Source organism: Mandrillus leucophaeus, unplaced genomic scaffold (genome assembly GCF_000951045.1).
Source record: "Mandrillus leucophaeus isolate KB7577 unplaced genomic scaffold, Mleu.le_1.0 Scaffold596, whole genome shotgun sequence".
Lineage (NCBI taxonomy): Eukaryota > Metazoa > Chordata > Mammalia > Primates > Cercopithecidae > Mandrillus > Mandrillus leucophaeus.
The window spans coordinates 2,141,315-2,169,092 of NW_012106430.1; the positions used below are offsets into that span (position 1 = coordinate 2,141,315).

General features: G+C 38.3%; 1 protein-coding gene across 1 annotated transcript in view; it reads right to left on the bottom strand.

Moving 5' to 3' along the window:
- The window catches only part of AKAP6 (A kinase (PRKA) anchor protein 6), a 520,177-nt gene that overhangs the window by 447,658 nt on the left and 44,741 nt on the right, over positions 1-27,778 (bottom strand). Inside the window, exon 2 of the mRNA XM_011999517.1 lies at positions 631-774. The gene's annotated coding sequence lies outside the window, so the exon portion shown is untranslated. The remainder of the gene's footprint in view (positions 1-630; positions 775-27,778) is intronic.

Genomic DNA, 27,778 nt, shown 5'->3' on the forward strand with positions numbered 1-27,778 from the left:
ATACTCCGGTCTAGGCAATGGAGCAAAACTCTGTCTCAAAAACAAACAAACAAAAAAGAATCAACCAACCAACCAACATTTATTGAGCAACTACTATGTGCAAAACACTGTAGTGGACCTTGTGTGGATAATACAAGAAAAGATATTATATAATTCCTGCCTTCAAAGAGCTGTATAGTCAAGTTTGCAAAATAAGACAAGAATAGGGACACTAGTTCTCCAGGCACTCAAAAGAAATATCATTTCTAGCTTGGGTTGTCAGGCAAGGCTTCAAAAGAGGGCATGAACTATGAACTGGTCTAGATAAATTATTAGGATTGGAGAGAAAGTAGGAAAAAGCATTTGATATCAGGAAATAAATACTTGCCTGAATTTGTGGGCTGAAAATTTAATTTTATGAAAAATGCTGTATGTTAACTATAACTAGGAACTTTATTCTCTGACCAGATAGTGTGCCTCATGCCACATCAGTGCAATTTGTTTACCTTAGCCCAGCTATCTGCTGGGAAGATATCACACAATTGGAAGCCCTTGGCCTTCTTCCTCAGAAGTCAACAAAAATGTGCATTGCGCTGTTTACCATGATAAGAATACTTGTCAATAGAAATTGGTTTGAGGTTCTTAACTCACCTCTCCATGGCCAGAGGAGCCAACAGAGAGAAATTTATTTTTATTTCAAGGTGGCTTTGTATCTCATTAACAATCCCATGAGCCTCCACCCTTTTTATTCAACTGTCAACAGTCCTTGACGTTCTGAATAAAGAGCTGTCCAAACTAGGATTAAACAGAAGAGGAGGGGAAAAAAAATCACTGTTCTCATTCTGAGATTCCACGTGGAGGTGCTAAGCTAGTTCAACTCCCTTGAGAGCTACATTTTTATTTTCTTTGCAATCCTGGTCACAATTCAGGATTCAGGCATTTGCATCATGAGGCTTGATTCCTGCTACAATTCTTTCCAGCAAAAATATAACACAGGAGGGCAGGGTATATTTGAAATTCCAATAAAATCAATGTTGACTTGATTGGGAAATTCTAAAAATTGGAACTGAGTCTAAAGAGAGACAGATTAAGTTATTAATTAGCTAGGGCTGCCAGAAAACAGCAATATATAAAAAGGGAATACAAGGAAGAAGACTTCCTGTAAAACTGTCGTCATGCATTCAACTAGAAATGGATCCTGCAGTCCCACATGTGGAAGTGAGATGCAAGTTTGGAGTAGCGGCCTCCCTTCAAGAGATTTACAATTTTGAAGTGTTACAGCATATTCCCAGAGGGCTGGGTGAGACTGTGTGTGTGGTGGGGTAAAGTGGAGAAAAATAGTGTCACAGAAAATCAGTAGTTCAAAAAAAGAAACAAAAAACATAATTTGAAATGAACTAACTTTTTCACTCTGTAGCTGGGGGTGGCAGGTAATAAGACTCAACATACCCATATGATAGCTGTACCACTTAGAATCTTTGGGGCTGCAGGTAACCAGAAAACCCTGACTCATGTCAATTTTAATTTTTTTTTCTAATTATGGAGTATCTCACATAATGAAATAACAGAAGTAGGGCAGGACCTAGCCAAGTAAGAGCTATCAGGATTCCTTCTCTGCTGTCCTGGCTCTGCCCTCTACCCTAGATTAGCTTCATTCTCACGAGGAAGGTAAGAGGCCTGTGATAGTTCTAGGCATCATGCCCTTACATGACAATGCCCAGAGGAAAACAGAACCATTTTTTCCTATGCCTTTTTCTCAGGATTGAGGTAACCTTTCCTGGAAGCCCCCAGCAGACTTCCCCTCATCCCTTCTGGTAGATTTAGATCATATGCCCATTCCTAAACTAGTCTCAAGTGGAAAGAATAGGATTATCATGACTGATTCTTATATTGTGGTCCCCAGGCCACCAGCAGCACTTGAGAAAAATGCAAACTATTAGGACCCACTCCAGACTTACTGGATCAGAATCTCTACAGATGAAGCACAGCAGCACAGCAATCTGTGTTTTAATAAGAATTCCAAGAGATTCAGATGTGCTTAAGTTTGTGAACCATTGGTTTGGAGCAGAGTGGAATGGATGTTGGATTCTCAACCACAATGGGACACTGGTCAAGGAACCAGGAATTAGGAAGAACACAACTATTAAAATAACCAGAGTCACTTTTGACTAGCATTTATGACATTTATGAATGCTTACTCTCTTCCTTTTTTTTTCTTGCTAAAAGTAGACTAAATATCTTGAAATACGCCTGCCACCAAACACCTGGAAATGCTGCATAAAATATAATTGACAATTTTTTAAATATATAAACTCTCAGGAATGAAAAATGAAACCCTCAAAGTCCCAAAACAAAGAGAAATCTGAAAAACAAGTACTCAAACTTTTGTAATTCTAAATGTCACTGCCAATCTAAGTAACAAAAAGTCTTGTGTGTAAATGACAGAGTGGCCAAAAGGTAGGGTGATAAAACTGAGATTCTTATGTTGAACCAGGACCCTAGAGGTCTATATCCTCTGAAAACAAATGGACTGGAAAAAAAAAAAATCCACCCACAGAAGTAAGCAACAAGGAACCTCCTCTATCTCAGGCTGAACTCTGGGTGAAGGGAAAAAAATTTCCTCTGAGAATTTATAACCACAGGCCTGCCTTCATGTGGGTTTGAGATACAGATTTACACTACTACAAAGGCAGGTAAACCCTGCAGATAAATTAACATAAAAATGCATTCCCAGATATCATTGCTGAGGTTCTGGCAGAAGAAAACAAGAAGCCTCTTGGTAAAAACACATTCTCAAATAAGGTCACACAGGATTCTCACAGATAACAAAAGCTTGCAACCCTAACTCACAAAACACCTGGGGAAACACAGCTCCATAATCAAGGCTCAGCAGAAAACAGCAAAATATGAACAGCATAATAGAATTATCAGGAAGGGCTGTAAAACAAGCTGGTTTTAAACTATTTTTATAAGTAAAACAGGGAATTAAAAACAGGAGAAAGGAATAAGATACTATTTTTTAAAAAGAACCAAGCAGATTTAAAAGAGATACAAAAGGGAAATATCCAGCTTCTATCATCCTCAACAAGAAATGTATGACCTCAACAAGAAATCAGCCTGGGCTGGAAGAGAAATTGTCAGAGAACCTGAGGAAACTTGAGGTTATTCTCAACACTTTGTAAAGTGTCCTATAATTTGGGTATTTAGGTGGGGAGTCCCCAGAAGGCCCCGCTTGAGGTGGTATCCAATGCGTACTCCTACAAAGATATGAAAAGATTTATCCCCATTCTCTCCTGTAATATGACAAGACACCGGATGACAGTTAAATTACTGCTGATGATATTTTTGAGAGTATGGGGAGAGCATTTGAGAAAAAGCTTTGTGAAATCTCTTGATCTGCAGAACCTCTTTATCATGTTTTAACCTCTCAGCTTAATAGTTACATTTTATGATACTTCACAACAAAGTCCAATCTTTCAGAAGCACCATATTAAACTCATACCTCTGTATATTTGAGTGAGTCTTCTTAATCAAATTTATTGTAGTTTTTGCTCTGACTCCCTAAATAAGAAGTGTTTCATTTAAAATTTATTTCTAGTAACTTGTAGAAATATAAGGGCAGGCCAGGCGCAGTGGCTCATGCCTGTAATCCTAACACTTTGGGAGGCCAAGGTGGGTGGATTGCCTAAGCTCAGGAGTTCAAGACCAGCCTGGGCAACATAGTGAAACCCCATCTCTACTAAAATACAAAAGAAATTGGCCAGGTATGGTGGCATGTACCTGTAGTCCCAGCTACTCGGGAGGCTGAGGCAGAATTGCTTGAACCTGGGAGGCCGAGGTTGCAATGAGCCGAGATTGCGTCACTGCACTCCAGCTTGGGCAACAGAGCAAGACTCTGTCTGGACAAAGACAAAGACAAAGACAGGACAGGACAGGACAGGAAGAAGGAAGGAAGGAAAGAAGGAAGGAAGGAAAGAAGGAAGGAAGGAAGGAAGGAAGGAAAGAAGGAAGGAAGGAAAGAAGGAAGGAAGGAAAGAAGGAAGGAAGGAAGGAAGGAAGGAAGGAAGGAAGGAAGGAAGGAAGGAAGGAAGGAAGGAAAAGGGCAAATATATAGTGTGCAAAGAGTACCATCAATTTGCTCCAAATCAAAACTCAATTATATTATTGGAGAAATGCCACTATAAAGGCCTACAGTTTGACGATTATTGTGTATTTACATATTTACAGAGTCTGTCCCCTCCCCTTCTGCTGGCTAGACCCAGGAGAAGCCTGGAACCATGGGAGAGGCCTCAGTACATGGTGTGGGATGACTGGAAAGGACAGGGATGTGTCGAACCACATCCATCACATTTGATGTTTCTGTCTTAATCCATTCCTGGCTAAGGGAAATGCCACTCCTTTAGATTCCTCTCTACATTTCCAGCATGTATGAATCACTTGGCAAAACTCGATATTAAAAGAAATGCAAAGAGTGGTAAAGCCAAGAAGCCCTTGTCTGACCCTGCCTCAAGGTAAACAAACACCTGGTTTAAACAGAGGCTTGGAGGAAGCAGATCCTTCCAGCCAGGGAGAAGTCCCCACACCTGCCAATTTCCTTCCATTACAAATCAGAGGCAGAGCCTCAATGCATCTGGGGCCACTATTTGCTGCTTGGAAGAAAGCATGGGAGCACTCCCAGCCCTTGTACAATACCAATTATGTTTCTCATTTAAGAAACAGTTATTTGTCTGAATGCAAACTACATAAAGGGCAGAGGGAGTTCTCTTCTCTTACAGAGTGATAGTTTGTTATTCATCTGAAACACAGGAGGTTTCCCTGATTGTAATCTTGGAGTTGATGTGTCCACAGAGGGAGTAAATACTTGAAGGAAAAGCAACATTGACAGACTAGTACAGTACTATCAGAGATTTATTTTGTGGTTAGTATGAAAAGTAAAAAGAGATAGGTGATGACAGGTTTTCAGAGCAAAAGCCAAAGGTTTCAAAGATGAGACCTAAGTGTTGCATTTTCCCTAAAGGAAAAGTTGCTGGAACTTCTTAGCAAGGAGGTGAATTCTTATTTACATAATCATCATCCTGGGCTAGTTTTGGCCTTCCTTATATTGTACCTACCCTTGCCTTAAAACATCCAGCCACAAAATTTGGCAAATAGTGCTTTCTTTCCAGTGAGTTAACCAAGAATTATTTCCAGTGAGTTAATTCTGTATTACTGAGTGCCTACAGTGTGCTTAGAAGTGTGTGTTAAATCCAATGAGGAATAAAGATATTCAAGTCATATGCTCTCTCCTCACGGAATTTACAGTTTAAGAAGACAATAAAAAGTTTAGCCAGGAACAGTGGTAAGCACATGTAGTCCCAGCTACTCAGAAGGCTGAGGTGGGAAGATCACTTGAACCTGGGAGGCGGAGACTGCAGTGAACCGAGATCACACTACTGCACTCCAGCCTGGGCGACAAAGTGAGACCCCATCTCAAAAAAAAAAAGACAATAAAAAGTGTTTTGATAACTTCTGTACCATTATGCTTTGAGGGGCTCAACCTGCTCAACCTGCTTTGAGGGGCTCCATGGCTCTTCCAATGAACAGCTAGAGTTCACTTCTTGGCACCATGGCCCTGCCCACCACTCTTGGCTATCCTGGCATAAAAGGCAGCATGCTTGGAAGTCTAAGGTAGTGGTTCTCAAAGTGTGGTCCTTGAACCAGTAGCAACACCACCATTGTGGAACTTTTTAAAGGTGCAAATTCTCAGGCCTTCTCCAGAGCTACTGAATTGGAAGCTCTGGGACTGAGTCCCAGCAATTTGTGTTTCAATAAGCTCTGGTCTAAGGAAACTACTTTTTTGTTCTCCTACCTGCCAAATTGTCTTTCACTGGCCCTAGTTTCCACTTTCCACCTATTCAACATTAGAGAAGTGTTTTTGTTTGTGTGTGTGTTTTTTAACAAGTTAGAACACTTTAGGCTGCAAGTCACAGCAGACGCTTATCAAACTAGCTTAAAAAGTGAGAACATTTATTGACTCATGTAACTGGAAAACTAGCATAAGGGCGGGTTCTATGGTTGACCTAATCTACCAGCCCTGGTTTGATTTCCCCCAAATTCCATTAATTCTGCCCTCTTCTGAGGGTTAACTTCATCCTCAGGCTCCCTGTGAGTTGGCAACAGCAGTTCAGTCTCACATCTGCATACAAAAGCCTCCAGAGAAAGACAGAGAGAGCCTACTTCTGGAAACTCTCCCAAAAGATAAGGGAAGACTTTCCTAGAATTCCCCAATACACATTTCCTTTCCTGTTTTATCACTAGCCCAAACTGCAGCACATACACATTCTTGAACTGATCACTGGCAGGAAGGATGGGATTGATCAATCAGGTCCATACCTCATCCAGGGGTGGAATCCACCCACAGAGACACATGCTCCATGTAGAAATAGGGTAGATGGCAAAAGAAAGTCAGGGTTCAGTTAGGAAGGAGAAAGGAGGAATGACTGATAGGTAGACAACCCCAAAGTTAATGAGTGTCTTCATGAGTTTCCAAGAACATGCTTTTAGGAAACGAAGTCATCTGCTCTTGACATGGCAGTGAAAGCTAAACACCATGAGGCTGGCAAGTCATGACCACAAACCCCTCAGCATTGAATTGCAATCAGTCTGGAGTGAAATTTATCATATTTCACAAGCAAACTCAGGTAAGTGAAAAGGAAAAACTATTTCCTTTTTCTTTCTCCTCCCATCATTCTCCCTCTTCTCCCACCCGAAACAATTTAATTTTATATTAAATAGTAGCAGTCTTTTGATCATTTCTTCACTGATATATATATATACACACACACACATTATAGATCATTAATGACATATTTCTCTCACAAATAATGTATCCTAGAACTATTTCCACAGATTACCAGACATTAAGTATAGCAGCAATTCTAAGCCAGGCACAGTGTTAAGCAAAGGATATATAATGATAAATAACAGTGGGTCCTCATCTCTAGGACTCACGGAGTAGTAGGGACAGACACATGAACAAATGGACATAATGCAATATTCAGTGGACAATAGAAGTATGCCCACACTATATATATGTTACAAAAGTAATGAACTCCATCTGAGGTATAAGGGATGGAGGTGATAACCCAGGAAAGTTTTGAGGGATAAGTAGGGGGAAAAATAAGTGTAAGTGTGTAGATAATCCTTAGAAATCAACATAGAAAACAAGGCATAGACAACATAAGATTACTTCAGGATAACAAAGCAGGGGAACTGTCCCAGAGCAGGATGTTCCACTTTCTTGTGGGGACTCACGGGCTGTATCTATCTGTTATGGGATGTGTTGAAAGTAACTTGCTACTAATGACAAAGTGCTAGAATATATTATACAAATAATTCAGAGCAGGTTCTGAAAATACTTAGATTATTAATAACTTAGAGCAGTTCAAGGTTGTCACTATAATCTTGTTATTATCCTCTGCATTCTCATGTGCTTTCAGAAGTGAAAGAGAAAGAAGATGGAGTTATATTTAGCCTGCTTGGAACTGAACATATTCCTGGGTTTCCTATTATTGTATACATGGGAATGAGCAGGGTCTAAAGGCCCAGTTGGAAAAGGCTAGGAGTGCAGCTCTGGCATAATGCCATATTACTACTTAATTCCTGAAGTCAACTCCTAAATTGTGGTAACCAAGGCCCCTAAAAAGGAAACCAAAGTGGCCCTGAAATGTTTCAGGATCCACTCAGTGATGCTATTTAGCAGACACAATTTTTTACACGCACAATTTGTTTTGCCCCACAATTTTGCAGAGATATTTTCCTCCTTTTCCTTTAGTTTCTAAGAATGACAAATATATAGCCCTTAATATAAAAATAAACCCATAGCTACAAGTCAGGAACTACTTCTCTATCTTAATGATAAAACCAAAAATCAAGGTAAAACTACATGTTTTCGTTGACTAGGAAAGGAACCAAAGGTCACTCCAGTAAAAACAGACACATTCTACAAGCAAATGCAGCATAGCCAAGTTCAGAAGTAACTGTATGAGTGTCTATACATGTGTGTGTATATTTAGGTATAGGGAAGAGAAAGGGAAAGAGAACTACCATCTGATGTGAATATAAATTTCTCTAAGAGTAGGTAACCTTGATTGTTCTTTGGTCTATTTGTCATGTGCATCAGCGTCCCCACATATTTTATTCTATTCTTTTTGAGACTCTGACACCGATGTTCCATCTCACCCTGTAGAAGTACAAGACCACAGGTCATACTCTACTCCACCCCATGGTCCCAGTTTTGGACTTTTATCTCCCTAGAGTTATAATCATACTTTCCAGGCTCCTTTGGAATCTTAAATCTTTGAAAGCATAAAGTATTTGCCTTAAGCAATCAGAGAACATATCTCTTGTGAGTGACACTCAACACATCATGAATGTTCAATCAATTTTATTGATGATGGTAGCAGAAAATGTCCCTTAGAAGAAGAGCATCAGAAAAACTCCTCCTGAAAGAGAACTAACAAATAGCTTTCAATTTAATGATCTACTCAGATCTCACTTCAATGAAATTTTAAGCAATTTCATATTCAAAAAGTCAGAATTCATGCACTATATTATATATAATCATTTAACATGACTCTGTAGGTGAGAGCATTTGATGATTATTACTGATTTTAAATACGTCATAATTAAAGTTAGGGGAACCAAGTTGAAGGTCAAAATTTGCCGTGTGATTTCTTTTCATTTCTTTCCATTTAATTTCTACCCCAATTATATTATTTACTTATATTCAAATTTGCCAGTTAGAATTAAAACAAATAACTTTAAATACGTGACAAGTCTGAAGTGTTTACAAATGTATGTATCTCTTTAGAATAAGAGTAATTTCTTCTCTTTTTATTATTATCGATCATGTCTAAAAATAATAATAGCCAAGAAGATAACTAGAACCCGTATTTGGCCTTAAATCTCTCCCCATTATAATTTTTCTTCTTAATTTTTTTAAATTTTAACTTTTCATTTTGAGTTACAAAAGAGTTTCAAAATAGTAAAAGAAAGTCCAGTAAACTCTCCACCTAGCTTCCCTGAATGCAACATCTTATACAACCACAGTACTTGTCAAAACCAGAAAATAAACACCGATGAAATATTATGAACTTATCTACAAATCTTATTCAAATTTTGCCATTTGTCCTACTAATGTGCTTTTTCTGGTCTAGGATCTATTCAGGGTCATTCCCTGCATTTATTTGTCACGCCTCCTCAGTCTGCCCCAGTCCAAGACAGTTCTTCAGTCTTTGTCTTTTATGACCATGACAGTTTTGAAGTGCACCAGCCTGTTATTTTATAGAATGTTCCTCTATTTGAGTTTGTTTGATCTTTGCTCATGATTAAAATCAGGTTATGCATTTTCGGCAACACTATCATTTAATGATATTATATACCGTTTTCAGTTTATCAAGGCAAACATGTCAATATGTCTCAATATTGATAATGTTAACTTTGGCCACTTGGTTATGGGGTGTCGGCCAGGCTTATCCAATATAAAGTTACTATATTTCTCTTTGAAATTGCTAGGCACTTTGTAGAGCTATGTTTTGAGATTATGCAAATACTTTTGTCCAATTGTTTTAGCATCCAGTGATGATTCTTGCCTATAACTATTATTATTATAGTATTTAATAAATGGTTGGCAGTTTTGAGGGTAATGTACAAAAGAAAAAAATTAAAAATTAAAAAATAATAAATGGTGATTTTTCTATTTCCATAATTTCTGATACATTCGTTAGAGTTCTACTGTAAGAAGAGATCTCCATTCTCCCAGTTTATTTATTAATTTTAATCCTATGAACTCATGGATATTTATTTCAGTCTATGAATTCTAATTCATTACTATCATAACTTATTTTGTTGCTCAAATTTGTTTTCAATTTGGCCAGCGGTTGCTCTTTTAACTGGGCTCCTATATCCACTTGACATATCCCAATCATTTCTTGAGCACAGCCGTAGTTTCTGGTGTAATAAGATGCTTTAGGTCATCTTATACTTTCTCAGCCTCAGTCCTGGAATCAGCCATTTCTCTGAGAAGCTGAAGTTCCCTTTATTTGGAAAAGGTATTTAGAAACCAAGATCTGAGCTAGGAGTGCTCATGGCTACTGGGCTTTTACTGTTTCTAGGACTCTCAGTGGACAGAACTGGAAAATATATGTATGTATACTAAAGCCATGTATACATAAGCATTAGTATCTATTTCTTTATATTTGTGCATATATATTAGAAACCATGAATTCATATTCATACCTCCAATTCTAATCCACCACAGAGGTCATTCCAGCCTTCCTTCTTCCCTTATTTGTACTTTCTTCCTCTGACAATGAGAAACAGTTTTCATTATATTATTTACTGCAATATATTTACTTAATTGCTATAAAGGACACATAATTTCAAAATTGCTAACCCTGTGAAAAACAAGCTATTAACTAAACATTGTGTGCAATTCTTCACCTTGTAATATATAATCAAAAACTGTTTTCCAAAGTTGCTTAATTATTTCCTTCACTATCCCATTCACTGTTGTTATATGTGTAATAGTTAGGTTCATTTATTACTAGTGGTTTTCCACTTTGGTTTTCCCCACATCCTGGATGATTTTTTTAAGTAAGTGAAATATTAACATGGTTCTAAAAGTCAGAAGTATATAAAACGAAATATTAAGATGAGAGTCACTCCCACTTTATATCTTCTCTATTTCCATTCCCCTCTACTTTTTCCCTCCCATATTAGTCTATTCTCACACTGCCATAAAGAAATACCTGAGACTGGGTAATATATAAAGAAAAGAGCTTTAATTGGTTCATAGTTCTACAGGCTGTACAAGAAACATAGTGGCTTGTGCTTCTGGGGAGCATCAGTAAACTTACAATCACGGCAGAAGATGCGAAGGAGTAAGCAGGCACATCTTACATGGCCAGAACCGAAGCAAGGCAGTGAGGTTAGAGGTTCCACACACTTTCATCAAACAACCAGATCTCAAGAGAACTCATTATCACCACAACAGCACCAAGGAGGATGTTGTTAACCATGAGAAACCACCCAGCCAGAGTCCAGGTGGACCATAGAGCTGCTCTCAATTGCCCAATGGTCAGGGAAGAGCTGATTCTGAAGAATATGCTTTGAAGGAAAGCAAACCTCTTAATATGCTGGATTTTCACATATTTATTCAGAAACATGTAGGAGCAGAGATAACTAGAGCCAAAAAGGATATGAACTTCCAGCTACTGCTGTTGAAGACACTGCAAGATTTCCCAGTTGGTAATAAAAGCCTGGGAGGGGAAAAAGCTGAAGACTCAAGACCAAGACATCAGAGAAAAACATCTAAATAAGACAAGAGCAGAGACACTCCAGCCAAGGAATTTTGCAACTTCCAAATCAGGAGGCACTGGAAGTTGAATATGAGAATGCTATTGCATGTTATCTGCCATTTGCTTTAAGCTGACATTGAGCAACCTGAGGTTCTTTGCACTTAATCCCTCAACTGCTTTTAACAAAGTTTCTATCAAAGCACCTGGTCGTGTGTCATTGAGAAGTAACATCTGGGTCTCAGGGAACAACTGTAGGTCCTATACCCATATTACAGGGAAGCAGCCTGCACTGGTACCTAAATAAGATATTTTCCTGCTGGGTGTGGCACATGCTACATTGGCAGCAAATGCAACATTTAAAAAACAGAGACAACTAGATTCTTGGGGGAATCATGGCAGACAGGAGGCAGGACTAGATTGCAGCTCTGACTTGGATGGACAGAGTAGCATATGGAGGCTTGCGTCATGAATTTTTGCTCCAGAACAACTTCAGGAATAAATCAGGAAACCTGAGAGGACCCACAGACCCCCTGAAGGAAACAGATTGCTCCTGCAGGATCCAGGAGACACCTCAAATACTGTGCTGGTATCTACAGCTGAGAGACCCACAGATGGTTCACATCACAGGACTCTGTGCAGACAATCCCCAGTACCAGCCCAGAACCTGGTAGACTTGCTGGCTGGCTAGATCCAGAAGAGAGATAACACTCACTACAACTCAGCTCTCAGGAAGCCACATTCATACGAAAAGGGGGAGAGTACTACATCAAGGGAACACACTGTGGGACAAAATAATCTGAACAACAGCCTTCAGCCCTAGACCTTCCCTCTGACAGAGCCTACTCAAATGAGAATGAACCAGAAAACCAACTCCAGCAATAAGACTAAACAAAGTTCTTTAACACCTCCAAAAAAAATCACACTAGCTCACCAGCAATGGACCCAAATCAAAAAGAAATCCCTGATTTACCTGAAAAAGAATGCAGGAGGTTAGTTATTAAGCTAATCAGGGAAGCACCAGAGAAAGGTGAAGCTCAATGTAAGGAAATCCAAAAAATGCTACAAGAAGTGAAGGGAGAAATATTCAAGAAAATATATACCATAAATAAGAGACAATCAAAACTTCAGGAAACAATGAACACACTTCTAGAAATGCAAAATGCTCTGGAAAGTCTCAGCAACATAATTGAACAAATGGAAGAAAGAAATTCAGGGCTCGAAGACAAGGTATTCGAACTAACTCAATCGAACAAAGACAAAGAAAAAAGAATAAGAAAATATGAACAAAGCCTCCAAGAAGTCTGGGATTATGTTAAACGACCAAACCTAAGAATAATTGATGTTCCTGAGAAAGAAGAGAAATCGAAAAGTTTGGAAAACATATTTGGGGGAATAATCAAGAAAAGCTTCCCTGGCCTTGCTAAAGACTCACACATCCAAACACAATAAGCATAAAGAACACATGGGAAATTCATCGCAAAAAGATTATTGCCTAGGTACACTGTCTTCAGGTTATCTAAAGTTAAGACAAAGGAAAGAATCTTAAGAGCTGTGAGACAAAAGCACCAGGTAACCTCTAAAGGAAAACCTATCAGATTAACAGCAGACTTACCAGCAGAAACCCTACAAGCTAGAAGGGATGGGGGCCCTATCTTCAGCCTCCTCAAACAAAACAATTATCAGCCAAAAATTTTATATCCAGTGAAACTAAGCTTCATATATGAAGGAAAGATACAGTCGTTTTCAGACAAACAAATGCTGAGAGAATTCACCAATACCAACCACCACTACAAGAACTGCTAAAAGGAGCTCCAAATCTTGAAACAAATCCTGGAAACACAGCAAAAAAGAACCTCTTTAAAGCATAAATCTCACAGGACCTATAAAACAAAAATATAATTTAAAAAAAAAAAGGTATACAGGCAACAAATAGCAGGATGAATAGAATGGTGCCTCACATCTCAATACTAACACTGAATGCAAATTGCCTAAATGCTCCACTTAAAAGACACAGAATTGAAGATTGGGTAAGAATTCACCAACCAACAATCTGCTGCCTTCAAGAGACTCACCTAACACATAAGGACTCGCACAAACTTAAGGTAAAGAGGTGGAAAAAGACATTTCAGGCAAATGGACACCAAAAGCAAGTAGGAGTAGCTATTCCTGTATCAGACAAAATAAACTTTAAAGCAACAGCAGTTAAAAAAAGACAAAGAGGGACATTATATAATGATAAAAGACCTTTATATCACAATCCTAAACACATATGCACCTAACACTGGAGCTCCCAAATTTATAAAACAATTACTAATAGACCTAAGAAATGAGATAGACAGCAACACAGTAATAGTGGGGTACTTCAGTATTCCACTGACAGTATTAGACGGGTCATCAAGACAGAAAGCCAACAAAGAAACAATGGATTTAAACTATACCCTGGAACAAATAGACTTAACAGATATATACAGAACATTCCATCCAACAACCACAGAAAATACATTCTATTCAACAGTGCATGGAACTTTCTCCAAGATAGACCATATGATAGGTCACAAAACGAGCCTCAATAAATTTAAGAAAATTGAAATTATACCAAGCAGTCTTTCTCAGACCACAGTGGAATACAACTGGAAATCAACTCTAAAAGGAACCTTCAAAACCATGCAAATACATGGAAGTTAAATAACCTGCTCCCGAATGATCATTGGGTCAAAAATGACATCAAGATGAAAATTTAAAAATTCTTTGAACTGAACGACAATAGTGACACAACCTACCAAACCTCTGGGGCACAGCAAAGGCAGTGTTAAGAGGAAAGTTCATAGCCCTAAACACCTACATCAAAACGTCTGAAAGAGCACAAATAGACAACTGAAGGTCACACCTCAAAGAACTAGAGAAACAAGAACAAACTAAACCCAAACCCAGCAGAAGAAAGGAAATAACCAAGATCAGAGCAGAACTAAATGAAATTGAAACAAACCAACAACAACAACAACAACAAAAATACAAAAGACAAATGAAACGAAAAAGTGGTTCTTTGAAAACAAATAAAATTGATAGACCATTAGCAAGATTAACCAAGAAAAGAAGAGAGAAAATCCAAATAAACTCAATAAGAAACAAAATGGGAGATATTACAATTGACACCACAGAAATACAAAAGATCATTCAAGGCTACTATGAACACCTTTATGCACATAAACTAGAAAACCTAGAAGAGATGGATAAATTCCTTGGAAGCTACAACCCTCCTAGCTTAAATCAGGAAGAATTAGATACCCTAAACAGACCAATAACAAGCAGCGAGATTGAAATGGTAATTAAAAATTACCAACAAAAAAAGTCCAGGACCAGATGGATTCACAGCAGAATTCTACCAGACATTCAAAGAAGAACTGGTACCAATCCTTTTGACACTATTCCACAAGATAGAAAAAGAGGGAACCCTCCTTAAATCATTCTGTGAAGCCAGTATCACCCTAATACCAAAACCAGGAAAAGACATAACTTAAAAAAAAAAAAACAAAAAAACTACAGACCAATAGCCCTGATGAACATAGATGCTACAATCCTTAACAAAATACTAGCTAACTGAATCCAACAACATCTCAAAAAGATAATCCAACATAATCAAGTGGGTTTCATACCAGGGATGCAGGGATGGTTTAACATATGCAAGTCAATAAATGTGATACACCACATAAACAGGAATTAAAAACAAAAATCACATGATCATCTCAATAGAGGCAGAAAAAGCATTCGACAAAATCCAGCATCCCTTTACGATTAAAAAATATAATAAATATAATAAATAATAATAATATAATACATATATTATAAATACAATAATATATAAAATATAATAAAAATAAAAATGATAAATATAATAAATATAATAAAAGCTGTCGATGACAAACCCACAGCAAACATAATGCTGAATGGGGAAAAGTTGAAAGCATTACCTCTGAGAACTGGAACAAGACAAACATGCCTACTGTCACCACTTCCCTTCAACATAGTACTGGAAGTCCTAGCCAGAGCAATCAGACAAAAGAAAGAAATAAAGAGCATCCAAATTGGCAAAGAGGAAGTCAAACTGTCACTGTTTGCTGATGATATGATCGTTTGTCTAGAAAACCCTAAAGACTCCTCCAGAAAGTTCCTAGAATTGATAAAAGAATTCAGCACAGTTTCCGGATACAAAATTAATGTACACAAATCAGCAGCTCTTCTATACACCAACAGTGACCAAGCCGAGAATAAACTCAAGAACTCAACTCCTTTTACAATAGCTGGAGGCATCACATTACCTGATTTCAAACTACACTCTTAAGGCCATAGTCACCAAAACAGCATGGTACTGGTATAAAAATCAGCATATACACCAATGGAACAGAATAGAGAATCCATAAATAAACCCAAATACTTACAGCCAATTGATCTTCCACAAATCAAACAAAAACATAAAGTGGGGAAAGGACACCCTTTTCAACAAATGGTGCCAGGATAATTGGCTAGCCATGAGTGGGAGAATGAAACTGGATCCTCATCTCTCACCTTATACAAAAATCAACTAAAGATGGATTAAGGACTTCAATCTAAGACCTGAAACTATAAAAATTCTACAAGATAACATTAGAAAAACCCTTCTAGACATTGGCTTAGGCAAGGATTTCATGACCAAGAACCCAAAAGCAAATGCAATAAAAACAAAGATAAATAGCTGGGACTTAATTAAACTAAAGAGCTTTTGCATGGCAAAAGAAACAGTCAGCAGAGTAAACAGACAATCCACAGAATGGGAAAAAAAATCTTCACAATCTATACGTCTGACCATGGACCAATATCCAGAATCTACAATGAACTCAAACAAAACAGTAAGAAAAAAAGAAACAATCCTATTAAAAAGTGGGCTAAGGATATGAAGAGACAATTATCAAAAGCAGACATACGAATGGCCAAGATACATGAAAAAATGCTCAACATCACTAATGATCAGGGAAATGCAAATCAAAACCACAATGAGATACCACTTTACTCCTGCTAGAATGGCCATAATTGAAAAATCAAAAAATAATAGACATTGGCATGGATGCGGTGATTAGGGAACACTTCTACACTGGTGGTGGGAATGTAAACTAGTACAACCACTCTGAAAAACAGGGTGGAGACTCCTTAAAGAACTAAAAGTAAAACTACTATTTGATCCAGCAGTCCCACTACTGGTATCTACCCAGAAAAAAAGAAGTCATTATACGAAAAAGATACTTTGCAGAAACATGAAACCAACCCAAATAAAGAAACTGTGAAATGTAGATAGATAGATATAGATATATATGATGAATATATATGTGATGATATATATATTCATTATATATATGATGAATATATATGTCATCATATATAAATACATATATCATCACATATATGATATGAGACATCTCTACATATATAGAGATATATATAGTATTCATATATATATGATGAATACCACTCAGCCATAAAAAGGAATGAATTAATGGCATTCACAGCAACCTGGATGAGATTGGAGGCTATAATTCTAAGTGAAGTAACTCAGGAATGGAAAACAAAACATCGTATGTTCTCACTCATAAGTGGGTGCAAAGCTATGAGGATGCAAAGGCATAAGAATGACACAATGGACTTTGGGGACTTGGGGGAAAGGGTGGGAAGGAGGTGAAGGATAAAAGACTACAAATAGGGTGGAGTGTATACTGCTAGGGTGATGGGTGCAACAAAATCTCACAAATCACCGCTGAAGAACTTACTCATGTATCCAAACACTACCTGTTCCCCAATAACCTATGGAAATTAAAAAAAAAGAAATAAAAATAAAAAACAGAGACATCTAGTTGCAAATAAAAAATAACAATCTTAGTAAAAACAGAACTCTGTTCAAACCAATGCCATCAAAAGATAAAGGGGAAGAATTTCTCTCCTTTTATGGCCATGGGACCTGAACTCTGGGGCTTCAAAGCTTGAATCAGAGTAAACATTTAAGTAAATGCTTCCAATATGCATAATGGATGTTGCTTTTCCCTCTCAAAAAACTGTCTCTTACACCCACCCCTTTTTTTTTCCAGAGTGTCATGAGGCAAGATGGAGTTTCTTATTGAAGGTGAAGTCCAAGCAAGACCAGCGACAGCATCATGACAGGTGAAGCACCAAAAAAAGTAGTCTAGAGCTTTTTATCACTTCAAATTTGCTCCTTGCAGATCTCCCTAATGCCAAGCAGATCAAAGCATGGAATATTCATAAAACCGCATTAATTCCATAAGCACCCATTACCATAAGTTGAATCAATTTTTCCAACTGGAGCTTTCGTTATAGGCATCATCCGTACCCCTTCAGCCATCCTAACAGACCCCATTTTAATCTCTCCCCACCCCTGCACATACAAGCACAAAATGTTTTCAGAATTTATGTGTACTTGACACCTTGCCAGTGACAATCATGCCCCCTAAAACCAAAACAAGTAGTAATAATGTGGACTTTGTTCTTTTCAGGGAACTCATTGAAGGGTGGAGCTGAACCACCACAAAACAGGATAAACCAGTTCCTATTAAACCAATGCATCAGAGACACTGAAATAGCACAGGTAAACAGCAGCCCAAGGCTAAGAAACTGAGGTTCTGGTCTTAGCACTGTCATGTATTAAACAAATCATTTCTCCTCTAAAACTCAAGAAATAGGATTGAGGTCCCCTCCATTACCAAAATTCTATGATTCTATGACTTCTTGTAGGTAGTCATCATCAGCTATCCTTTGCTTTTCTCCTCAGATGACTAAGCAACAACAACAAAACATGAGGTGGCAACTTTAGAATTTCCCACATTTTAGCCCCCACTCCCTCGTGAGAATTTTTCTAGTGGTATTAAGATCATCCTGAATACTCCGCAGATTAGGGCAATGTAAGACACAGAATCTCTACCCTAGAGACTTAACCTATTGCTCTGGTATCATGAAAATTAACCTAGTAAAGAAAGAAACCCCTCCTCCCATTGTTCTAGCAAGAAGGGAACACATCGACCAAAGATTCATTTCATCTTGGGCCTATAGCCTCATTTCAACAGTTAAGGGATTTTGCTCAATCATAGCATTTACCAAATGTAAGCCTTTAGTTAGCAGAGTGCTAACTCTTAATCAGGTGCTTCTAATTCCAGCACTGTACACCACATTACTGGTGGCCGTTCGTGCATCATGAACCAGTCCATCAACAGCCTACCCTTGGTCACTTACATGCACAATGGCAAAAGCAGAGAACACTGGAGTGTTCATCAGCACTTTAAGTTCTCAAGGCAGCAAATATAGTCAAAGATGCTCACTTTGAAATCCATTAGCAAAGTGCCACATGAGAGATTGATACTTGGCCTCTTAATAATGCTGTTTTCCTCTAGGATTGGAACAGATGATGACCCTTTCTTGAGTTAAGCAAAAAAAGTTGGCTTGCACTCAGGAGCCATGTTTAAACACCACAATTACCTTGAGTCCAGGGAGATGCTCCCACAAGGAGAGGCCCAAGAAAACTGAGATCAGCCAAGGAAAAGCAAATGTATGCCTCCCATCCCCAGGGAGCTCCCAGAGCAGGCCTAGGCTCATTGAGTAAACTGATATGCAGAATTACTCATGATATTTAAATTTCTTTCCAAATGCTCCCAGTTGAATTTATATGTGTTACATCACATGATATAACTCCACTGTAATGTTACTCAGGAAAGCATACTGAATTTTCCAGGACGGGCCAAATTCAGACATTTTGTCTCAGCCTCAGAGTATGTGAAACATTATAGGTTTCAGAGACTGCAGTCATTCTAGAAAATAATACAGTCCCTTGAAAGATAATTCACCCACTTTTTCAGACTACATTAGGAAATGACATGGTATCTTGATGAATACACACACATACAGTCCTGTCTTGTTTTCTATTAAAAAGCCTTGATCTATTACAGTGGCAAGTATAAGATATACTATTTTTGACAAATGGTTAAATAAAAGATATTCTTTTAAAATTGTTTTAACACAATTCTTTTATACAACTAAACATTTTGCTGATATTTTGAAGTAGTTTCATCTTCAGCCTCTCTCATTACTTTTCAGACAGAAAAAAAAAAAAAAACCAAACACATAAAATCTGCCCTCCTGATTAGAACATCAAAATTCTATCTCTAATTCTAGAATGAAGCATAATCTTTCTAAAGCAGTAACTTTTTTTAACCAGGGGTTGTAGCACTCTGGTGGTATTAGGAATTTTGAAGCTAGTGTCCAGAGGGTAAGGCTGGTGGAGATACCAACAGTGTGCAGGTGGTGGCAGCAGCACCCTTTGCGGGCCCACTCTCCTCAGCCCAGCTGCTACCACATCTCTCCTACTCCAGGCAACCACATCCAAATCACTGCATCCTTCCCCTGTACCACAGTTTCTTCCTATTGGTACAGTTTATTTCCCATGAAAAACAAAGCCGGTATACACTTCCACACTCCCCCTCTACCACAGGCAGTAAAACCCGGCAAGCATCTCTCAAGGATTTTCTCTGGACATGCCACTGTAACTTGCACTTGAATCCTGCCAATTTTTCCTTCTGAGATGAAAAGATGAAGCTGCAACACAAGGACATCATGTCATTGGGCACAAAGCACTCAACAAATTTTCTAAATTGAAGTATCTACCAATGATAGCTAACATTTATTGAGCACTTACAATGTGCTGGACATTCTACTAAACATTTTTGTGAAGTAGCTCACTTAATCCTTATTATAACCCTATGCAGTAGAAATCAGTATTATCTTCAAATGATAGATGAGGAAACTAAGCTTCAAAGACAGTGTGCAACCTGCCCAAAGCTCACACAGTGAGAACGTGGTGGGACCAGGACTTGAACCTGTGAGGTCTCACTCTGATGCTGGTACAGAAATGTCCTCATTTCAGAGCCTCCCTCTGAAACCTTACTCTCAGACAGAGGGATAGGCTCCAAGCAGAATTCCAGAGACAAATTCCCAGCAGATGGCTTAACTAGTGAGAGGACTGAAAAGCACTAGTATCAGCAGAGAAGTGAAAGTACGGAAACAGCAGCAAAAAGAGAAGACAGAAAGTGAAACCAATGTTTGCTAAGGACCTGCTAGGTGACTCACAATCCTGTAAAGTACTGCTAACCCCCTTTTCACAGATAAGATTACTGAGGCCTAGAAAGTTAAATAACACACCAAAGGTAAGGTAAGTTAGGACTCCACCAAACTGGAGATGAGCAGGCAGAAATTTTCATTCATCTAGGAAAAGAGAGGGAAGAGACGAGATCATACAGTGAGTAGGACCCTGGACCTGAGGCAGGTGAGGGTTTGAGGATGGAGGTGAGGAGAGACACTGGTTAAAAACCAAAGGAAGAATCTGAGCAGCCTTGGGTACAGAAGTCATTAGAGGAGGGTTTGGGCCAGATGAGGTAAGTTAGAAGAAAAGAAGGGACAATGAAGCAGAGAACTAAAATAGAAGGTTTATGGAGGAATAGGGGTAACTAAAGGAATGGCCAAAAAAGCAGAAGATGTTGGTCTCTTCCTCCTCTTCTCTTCCTCCCAGCCTTTCCCTCTAATGTAAACTTCACTCTGTCTCCTAGTTCCCCCACTGCTCTACCTCCAGATCTTAGTCTTATATTTCTTTTTCTTTCCTTTAATGGCCCAAACAATGGAACCAAAGTATACTTTTATTTTATATGATTGAATAAAGTCACATGCTCACACTTAGGCTTTAAATTAACTCAAAAGATAGTTTTCTATCTCTACCACTACCCAGAAACTTCACTAAACTAGAACCAAGTTTCTCTTCATAAGAAAATATGAATAGCTCCATAAATATCATAAGGAGATATTTCCCCTTTTTTTTTTTTTTTTTTTTTTTTTTTTTGAGACAGGGTCTCACTCTGTCACCCAGGCTGGAGTGTGGTGGTGCAATCTTGGCTCACTGCAACCTCTGCCTCCCGGGTTCAAGCAATTCTCCTGCCTCAGCCTCCAGAGTAGCTGGGATTACAGGTGTGTGCCACCACGCCCAGCTAAATTTTTTTGTATTTTTAGTAGAAACAGGGTTTTGCCATGTTGCCCAGGCTGGTCTCGAACTCCTGGCCTCAAGTGATCTGCCCCTACCAGCCTCACAAAGTGCTGGGATTACAGGCATGAGCTACTGTGCCCAGCCAATATTTTCTATTAATACGTAACTTTAAATTTGTCTTATTCCTACCATAGACTAGGTGCTTTGAGTGCATGTTTCTTCCACTGAATTGTCATTTTTAAAAATAAGACTTTGGAGATTTGTTTTATGCATAAGCCCTGCTAAAAACACTATGAAAAAAAAAAACTCTTTTGTAAGAGGGTCTTAAGTGAAATCTTCACTGAAATCTAAGAAATCTTGAGAAGCAGAAGTTCTAAAGCAGATGGCTGCTCTCTATGACTACAAGTGGTTTTAATGGTAGCAAGTTGCTTTTCTCACGTGACTCTAGCAGCAAATAATTCTGGAGATGGTACAGAGGCTTGGGGAAATCAATAAGGACCAGCACATCTATCCTTCTGTGTGTTGGCATCGCTTTCCCTTATGAGAGGCAGAAAATTGATAACTTTTCTATCTAAATGCCTCTTGAAGGGAGAGTCTGTTTTAAAATATTTTACTAATGTCTGAACCACTGACTTTGATAACATAAAACACAACTTCAAGCCCAAATGTAACTAAAAAAGACCTCTCAAAATCTTCATTCATTTACTCCATTCACTCACCAAGCATTTGCTAGTTTGTACCTGATCTGAAATAGGCACTGGGATGGAGATTGAGAGAGAAATAAACTATAAAATGTTGTCTCTAGGAGCTTTCATTCTGGTGCAGGAGACACATAAAAACAATTTATCACAGGTTGCTCAATCATGTACTATAAGTGAGGAAAGAACAGGGGGTGGGGAACTCAGAAAAGGGGAAGTTACTGCCTGAAGACACTGGGGAAGCCTTCATAGAAAGGATAATCCCTCTAGTCTTGAGGGATACACAGACATTTGCCAAGTGCATTTTCAATGCCAGGAGCAATAGGCTCACAGGATAGAAAAGGAGCTAGAGATTCAAATCAGATAGTAAAAGTCTTTAGATGTTCAGCTGAGACAAACAGGTTTCTTAAGTCTGAGAACGACAAGGAGAGCTTCAAATTTGAAGAATAAAACTTGCAACATTGTAAAGACAAATCTATATAAGGAATTAGCCAGAGAGAAGGCAGCTGTGGTCATCTCCAAGATGTGATAAGTGACTACATGAGACAGAGACAGAGAGGAGTGGAAAAGATGGGCTGATTGTGAATTTCTAAGGCAGATGTGACAGGGTTTGACACATGATTAGAGGTGGAGTGATAGGGAGAAGACATTGTCAATGGCAATTCACAGATTACCAGGCTAGATGGAAGCTAGATGGAAGGTGATGCCATACATGGAGATTAAAAATAATGATCTTGGCAGAAGTTGCTGATCTCAGTTCTAAAGTGTTGACTTTGAGGTTCTGAGAGGCATCCAGGTCAAGATCCAGTCAGAGATACAGAGCTCAAATCTATGACCAAAGTCTACAGACCAAACAGTGATGGAGATACCCTCTCACAGGAGGGGCTGACATCATTAAAGAGGATCAAAGGGGAAAGGAAAAGAAGCAGGAAGCTCAAGGAGAGGAAGGACAGGAAGTGAGGAGCAGAACGAGATGCAGAGAGAGAAAAAGGAAATGAGAGAAGGAACAGTCTTTATACTTTACTCTGATGGAAAGGTATAAATCTATCTCAGGCTTCCTGGCTCTTCTTCAGGCAACTCTATGTAAAATAAGAGAGCAGAATAGAAACAGAAAACCTGTATTACAGAGGACAGTTGACAGCAGCAAACGAGATGCAATGAAATAACTTTCTACCTTACTCCAAAGTAGTTAATGAGATTTTCTTTAAAAAGCTAAGTAGTCTGAAGTAATTTCATACTGAAGAAAATAATCCTACACTCATGGCCAGGCGCGGTGGCTCATGCCTGTAATCCCAACAATTTGGGAGTCCAAGGGGGTGGATCACCTGAGGTCAAGAGTTTGAGACCAGCCTGGCCAACATGGTGAAACCCTGTCTCTACTAAAAATACAAAAAAATTAGCCAGGTGTGGTGGTGCATGCCTGTAATCCCAGCAAGTCCAGAGGCTGAGGCACGAGAATTGCTTGAACCCAGGAGGCGGAGGTTGCAGCAAACCAAGACCGCACCACTGCACTCTAGCCTGGGCGACAGGAGTGAAACTCGGTCTCAAAAAAAAAAAAAAAAAAGAAAAGAAAAGAAAGAAAGAAAAGAATCCCAGACTCTTCAACTGTCCTTAAAGAAATTGCTCATTGCTCTATTAGATAAGTATTAATTTCAGTTATCCAGAAAATTCACATAGATGAAATGTCTGTGAGAGTGTCAAAATAAAAGAATTATTTCCATTTATAGGTATTATTTTTCCCCAGCTATTTGAAACAAAAAACACTATCCTAAAAAGAAGTTACTGATTTTGGTCATCTTAATAGCTTTATAACACTAGAAAATAAATCAAACCAGTTTAAAAGTCACTTTGGTGTGCAGCCTAATAGATGATGCACATGAGGACAATCAATAAATATTATTTCCTGTTGATGATTAGGCTGGTCTCTCTTCCCCAGCAGGTACCCAATCCTCAGCCACTTTTCTCTCTTCCAGGCATGAGCTCCCACTGACTTCAAAGGAAGCTTTAAAAATGGATTAAAGCAAAGATCATATATTGACTTCAAAGGGAGCGCTGAACACACACAAGATATTTCACGGGGGAAGGGATGGAGATGGAAATTTTGTTCCTCTTATTATTCCATGCTTAATGAATACCATCAGCATTTTCCATGTATTCAGCCAAAGTGTATTTCTTCCCTTTGCAATACTTTCCATTTTGGTGACATCATAATAGTTGTTTATTCTAGAACAAAATCTAATATTTGCTTTAAATATTTCAGTATTATTATAATGATGCTAAATGTTAGTTTTCTCCCTATATAATATGGCAGCCATGACAATTAGGTTTTGTCATACCATGCAAAATATTACCATTTTAATTACATACCATAATGTCACTATGAAAAATTTTGAGAGTTACTCTTTAGAGCATAATGTTCTTTTAGTATACACAGCCAGATCTGATTCTCAAGACTCTCTTTCTCTCCCCAAATGCAAATAATTTAATATAAGTTTAGAATTTTCAGTATTAGTGTTCACCATGTCTACTGCCTCTCTGCATGATAATTGTCAATATACCACCACTACCACCTTAACATATGCAAATTTAAATAACTTACACTTCATGGCACTGAAGAGACTCTGAAAACAAGAAAATATATTCCAAGTACAGTTTATCTTCTCCATAAAAAATCTCAGACTCATTCTAAAATAGTAATTATGATTAATCAGGGGCTCTTAAACAAGTATTGTAAGTTAATAAAACTCCTACAGAGCCCTCTGAACTCACAAGGATTCTGGTGTTCTCCAGAAGTAGGACACCCAGCTAACAAACAGTCAAATGAAACTTGAACACAGGTGGGGCTGATGTCTGTGTAGGAAGAAACCAGTGATTTTTACCCAAATGGGCAGCCCTTTTCTAGGAATCTCCATGCTCCTGTGACTGTCCTCATAGCTGGCCTTTTTTCTCAGCATGACACTCTGGCTTCTCTCTCTCTTTCTCATGCACATACATATATGCACATTTCTACATGACTTCACCATACATGGGAGTGATGAGCCACATGATGCAAAAAAAAAAAAAAAAAAAAATGTGGGAGGGAGTTAGAGAAGGCTCTCTTCTATTCTTATGGGAAAACAAAAGAGGGCATGGCTGAATGTGCTATAAAATTCAAAGGAGAGAAAGATCAGACACAACATCACATTTGACTAAATTCTATATAAGGTCTCACAATTGAAATAATGAAACTAGTGGAACTGCCGCCAATAGTAAGCTAGAATGAACGAGAGAAATAATGGCATCAAACCAGTAAGAAATGTTCAAAGGGTACGCATAGGCACTGATTTAGTTAGGAAATCTAAGTCTGACTTTAAATTGTAAGAAAAGAACAGAACCACTTAGGAAAAGTGATGTTTCCAGGACCTACTGGTATATACCATATGCGGTCATGACAGAAATAACCAAAATGTTGCCTTCCTCAGTTTACTCCTCAACTAAACCCAAAAGCAAACAGTTCAAATGAAAACAAAAACTGCAGGCTGGGCGCGGTGGCTCACGCCGGTAATCCCAGCACTTTGGGAGGCTGAGGTGGGCGGATCACATGCCGTCAGGAGTAAGACCAGCCCGACCAACATGGTGAAACCCCATCTCTACTAAAAATACAAAAATTTGCTAGGCATGATGGTGGGTACCTATAATCCCAGCTACTCGGGAGGCTGAGGAAGGAGAATCGCTTGAACCCAGGAGGCGGAGGTTGTAATGAGCTGAGATCATGCCACTGCACTCCAGCCTGGGTGTCAGAGTGATACTCTGTCTCAAAAAAAGTAAAAAAAAAGAAAAGAAAAAAAGAAACTGCAAACATATACCCTCCTTATTCTCAAATGAAAGCCTGGTTTGAGTATAAATTTACATCCACATTTTGAAACAGTTCTTTTATCTGGTTTTAATAGGGAACTTAGTTTTATTTAAAAGAAAAAGTACTAATTTTCTCTGTGTTTTATTCATTTTGTTTATTCATTCAATAGACACTGACCAAACATTTATTATATGAAAGGCACTGCAATAGGTCCTAAGTAAGAACCCGAAATGAAACAGATGTAGACTCCATTTTCCTGGGGCCACAGAAGGGCTACTACAGGGCACAAATAATGATATTGCAGGGGAGAATGTATTCTATGGCCATCAGGAATAAGACACAGATAAAGCTTATTATATCTCTCTTAAAAGCAACTAAGGAAAAGTAAAAACTAATTTTCACTGAAGTGCTTCAGAACCCTAGTTCTGAGGGGAAGTTTATAGATTTTCTAAGGGAGTGGGGGGTGCCCCAAGGTCAAATAAGTTCAAATAACTTCGGGAAACACTTGGTAGACAAGTTAGAATAGGTTCTTTACTGTAGGACTTCCCAATAACTTTGATGAGCTAATTTAACTTGCAAATTTCCAAGAGGATAGTAGAGTTGGCAACATTTCTTAAACTCATTTGACTACAGGACACTTTTTTTCAGAACTAGTGATCTACAAAATACTTTGGAAGTCCTAGTAGAGTTTGAGCTTGTGCAGAAAATATGAAGCATTTTAAATTGACCAGTCTTAAGTAAGAGAAGAAGACAAAGTTGGAAAGGTAGGTTAGAGTCAGATCACGGATGACTATCACCTGCTGACTACTCTCTCCTGGAAACTCCCCTTCCTTAGCCACTATGTTAAGGCAAGTCTGAATGACTTTGGCTCAAAAACTGCTCTGCCACTCACTTACTAATCTTAAGACCTTCAGCAAATTACTTTTCTTTCCCTGAGTTTCCTTATTTCCACATCTATAAAATAGGGTTGTTATGAGGAAGGATTCGATGAGCCCATGAATATAAACTGCTTATCATACCTGACAAATAATAAATGTTATCTATCTTTCCATCTGGGGCAATTCCTTTTCCTGCCTTCTGAATATTCCCCTCTGCCTCTCTAACTGACACAGCACTTTCTTCAGGTTCCTTAAATATAGGCTTTCCTTAGAATTCCTTTAGCCACCTTTTTTTTTTTGTTTTGCTTACTCTAAATGTTTTCCTTTAGTGATAGCTTCAATTTCCTAGCCTGATACACTCTATATCTACAAACCCAGCCCTGATATTTCTCTAAAATTCTAGAGAGTACTTCCAAACAACACCTGAACATGTGTACCAGAAATGTCCTACAGGTACTTTGAGCTCATCATGTTCAAAACTGCACATAGTATCTTCTGTTGTAGTGTACTTCCATACTCTTTTCCCTTCTATATTACATGTCCCATTATCAAACACCCAGTCGTTAAGGCTAGAAAACCTTGAATTCAATTTTCACTTTTTCTACTCTCTCAACCCTGCCTTTGCTTCCACTACCCTCCCCACATTCGGGTGATCAACTGATCCACCGATTCAATTTTCAGATTATTTCTTGAATTAATCAGTGCTGTTTCATTCCTACTACAGGCTCTCATCACATTCTTAGAATCTCTCATTTAGATTTATGAAATAGGTTTCTAATTTGTTTCACTCTTCCAATTGATCCTCCACAGTATGACATTTCTTAAATACAAAATTGATTATCTTATTTTCATATCTTAAAACCTATTAAGATTACAATTTTTATATCAAATATCTTAAATAATAAACACTAGTTAATGATAGTCATGCTGAAGTATTTAGAGAGGAATGAACTGAAACCTATAATTTGTTTTGAAATGTATAAAAAATAAAA